Source organism: Hylobates moloch, unplaced genomic scaffold (assembly GCF_009828535.3).
Source record: "Hylobates moloch isolate HMO894 unplaced genomic scaffold, HMol_V3 SCAFFOLD_9, whole genome shotgun sequence".
NCBI classification, from domain to species: domain Eukaryota; kingdom Metazoa; phylum Chordata; class Mammalia; order Primates; family Hylobatidae; genus Hylobates; species Hylobates moloch.
In genome coordinates, this window is record NW_026652284.1 from 30362074 (window position 1) to 30365991 (window position 3918).

Here is a 3918-nt window from a genome sequence, read left to right on the forward strand (position 1 = left end):
GGGTGGGGGACTCTGGCCTGCGGGCAACGCAGGTAGGGCAGGCGCCTGAGCCATTATTCAGGCGCCCAGTGCGCACGCGCAGGCCTCGCCAGGGCGGCGAGGCTGGGATAGACCTCGGAGCAGCTGTGGCCACTGTAGCAGCTGAAGGGCTGCGGGCGGGAGGAGGGCTGCGGGCGGGAGGAGGGCTGCGGGCGGGAGGAGGGCTGCGGGCGGGAGGAGGGCTGCGCGCGTCTGTCTTTGGAGTCCGTCGCTGTAGCGCCTCGCGCGCCTGTTGGTTCACACAGGGCAGACGTTGTCAGTAAATCATTACAGAACAGAAGCATCCGCGTGGACATTGCCATCAAGCACACCAGGGGTTACTGGACTTCTGCAATGAGTTTAGACTCTGGTTTTGAAAACTGCTGCAGCATGGCAAAAGTGAATATCCACACGCTTAGAAATAGAAATTAAAGGCCGGGCGCGGTGGCTCACGCCTGTAATCTCAGCACTTTGGGCCTGGCAGATCACCTGAGATCAAGAGTTCCAGGCCAGCCTGACCAATATGATGAAACCCTGTCTCTACTAAAAACACAAAAATTAGCTGGGCGTGGTGGCATGTGCCTGCAATCCCAGCTACTGGGGGGGGGGTGGGGGGTGCTGAGACAGGAGAATCGCTTGAACCCGGGAGGCAGAGGTTGCAGTTAGCCGAGATAGCGCCACTGCACTCCAGCCTAGGCAACAAGAGCAAAACTACGTTCCAAAAAAAAAAGAGAAAAGAAAGAAATAGAAATTAAATTTAAAGAGTGTCACATTCAACAGAAAACACTTTTCATATGATGCTTCGGATGAACCAGTAATTAGGGAGAAAGACAATTTTAAAACGGCTTTTGGCCGGACACGGTGGCTCACGCCTGTAATTTCAGCACTTTGGGAGGCGGAGGCCAGTAGATCACCTGAGGTCAGGAGTTCGAGAACAGCCTGGCCAACGTGTCGAAACTCCATCTCTACTAAAAAAATAAAATAAAAAAATTAAGACCGGGCGCAGTGGCTCACGCCTGTAATCCCAGCGCTTTGGGAGGCTGAGGCGGGTGGATCACGAGGTCAGGAGATCAAAACCATCTTGGCTAACATGGTGAAAGCCCATCTCTACTAAAAATACAAAAAATAAGCCGGGCGTGGTGGTGGGCACCTGTAGTCCCAGCTACTCAGGAGGCTGAGGCAGTAGAATGGCGTGAACTCAGAAGGTGGAGCTTGCAGTGAGCCGAGAACGTGCCACTGCACTCCAGCCTGGGCTACAGAGCGAGACTCCACCTCAAAAAAAAAAAAAAAAAAGAAAAGAAAAAGAAAACGAAAAAAGAAAAAACAAAACCAAACCATTTTTTGTAGAGGGGAGGTCTCACTATGTTACCCAGGGTGGTCTCAAGCTCCTGAGCTCAAGTGATCCTCCCATCTTGGCCTCCCAAAGTGCTAGGATTACAGGCATGCACTGCCACACTTGGGCTTCTTGCTACCCCTTAACAATCACGCCCCTCCTCCTCAGGCTTTCACAGTCAGCTCTTACTTCTACTCCAATGCCTTTCCTTTAGGAAATCCCAAGGTCACTGTAGATAAATAAAATAGATTTTTAGAGCTCCTTAAAAAAATTTATTTTATTGTTTAAATTGACAGATAAAATTGTATTTATCATGTGTAGCATGATGTTCTGTATATATACATTGTGGAAGGACAAGATCTAGCTAATTAACTTATGCATTACCTCACATAGCTATAATTTTTGTGGTAAGAATGCATAACATACACTCTGTTAGAATTTTTCAAGAATACATTATATTGTTATTAACTGCAGGCACCATGGTGTTTGGTGGAGCTCCTGGGAACATCTCTCAACATAGGCTGATGGCATAACACCAAGGAACGGACACAAAATGATGTGGTCTACATTTGTCATTCTCTGAAGGTCTGGCTAATAGATAAAATGTTGACTATCAGGGCAGAATTGAAGGGCTCCACTTATTTCTTTTTTTTTTTTTTTTTGAGACAGAGTCTCGCTCTGTCACCCAGGCACCCAGGCTGGAGTGTAGTGGCGCGATCTTGGCTCACTGCAAGCTCTGCCTCCCGGGTTCACGCCGTTCTCCTGCCTCAGCCTCTCCGAGTAGCTGGGACTACAGGTGCCCGCCACCACGCCCGGCTAATTTTTTGTATTTTTAGTAGAGACGGGGTTTCACCGTGGTCTCGATCTCCTGACCTCGCGATCCGCCCGCCTCGGCCTCCCAAAGTGCTGGGATTACAAGCGTGAGCCACCGCGCCCGGCCGGGCTCCACTTATTTCAAAACATTCCCTAAGTAGATAGCTTTTTGACAGGTGCAGTGACTCAGGCCTATAATTCCAGCACTTCTGGGAGGTCGAGGTGGGTAGATTGTTTGAGCCCAGGAATTTGAGACCAGTCTGGTCAACATAGAGAGATCCTTCCCTTCTTCTCTCCCTTCCTTCCTTCGTTCCTTTCTTTTTAAAAATTATTTTTATGGCCGGGCATGGTGACTCATGCCTGTAATCCCAGCACTTTAGGAAGCTGAGGTGAGCAGATGACCTGAGATCAGGACTCGAGACCAGCCTGGCCAATATGGTGAAACCCCATCTCTACTAAAAATACAAAAATTGGTCAGATATGGTGGTGGGAGCCTGTAATCCCAGCTACTTGGGAGGCTGAAGCAGGAGAATCACTTGAACCTGGGGAGCGGAGGTTGCAGTGAGCTGAGATCACGCCACTGCACTCCAGCCTGGGTGACAGAGCAAGACCCTGTCTCAAAATATTTTTATATTTATTTATTTATTTATTTATTTTTGAGACAGAGTCTTACTCTGTCGCCCAGGCTGGAGTGCAGTGGCATGATCTCGGCTCGCTGCAACCTCTGCCTCCTGGGTTCAAGCAGTTCTCCTGCCTCAGCCTCCTGAGTAGCTGGGATTACAGGCATGCACCACCATGCCCAGCTAATTTTTGTATTTTTAGTAGAGATGGGGTTTCACCATGTTGGCCAGGCTGGTCTCGAACTCCTGACCTCGTGACCCGCCCGCCTCGGCCTCCCAAAGTGCTGGGATTACAGGCATGAGTCACCGTACCTGGCCTATTATTATTATTTTTTTAAAAAGAGTTTGCTCGTTCCATGTAAACCTGGTACCTCTCTTGTGAAGCTACAGCTGAGGAGACTCTGATGCTCGCCATAGCTCATGAAAAGCCCAAGGAAGGAGTTAAGGCTAAGAATCACGATCATATTAATTTAACGGTGGCGGGGCAAGATGGTTCTGTGATGCAGTTTAAGATTAAGAGGCATACAGCACTTAGTAAACTAATGAAAGCCTATTGTGAAAGACAGGGATTGTCAATGAGGCAGATTAGATTACGATTCCACAGGTAACCAATCAATGAAACAGACACACCTGCACAGTTAGAAATGGAGGATGAAGATACAATCGATGTGTTCCAGCAGCAGACGGGAGGTGTCTACTGAAAAGGGAACCTGCTTCTTTACTCCAGAACTCTTTCTTTCAAGACCAAGATTACATTCTCAATTAGAAAAAAACTAAACGAAAACTTCAATTTGGTTCCACCACATCCTGACTACTACAGTATAGTTTTCTCTACTCTTTCATTTCCCCTTTCCCCGTTCCTTTATTGTATGTAAAGTAACTGGTATATGTGCACAAGCATATTGCATTTTTTTTAACTAAACAGCCAGTGGTATGTTTTGATTGACATCAAGTGGAGACGGAATGGGGAAAAATACCGATTCTGTGAAAATACCCCCTTTCTCCATTAGCGGCATGCTCATTCAGCTCTTTATATTCCAGTAAGTTATTTTGCTTTCACTGTTTTAGCAAAAATAAATAAATAAATAAAAAATAAAAATTCTTGCATACCTCGTTCAATTGGAGAATTTTACT

At 47.2% G+C, this 3918-nt stretch overlaps 1 pseudogene; it reads left to right on the plus strand.

Annotated features, from left to right (window-relative positions):
• Positions 1-3188: 3188 nt before the first annotated feature.
• LOC116813803 (small ubiquitin-related modifier 2-like) lies at positions 3189-3494 on the plus strand (annotated as a pseudogene).
• The last annotated feature ends 424 nt before the right edge of the window (positions 3495-3918 follow it).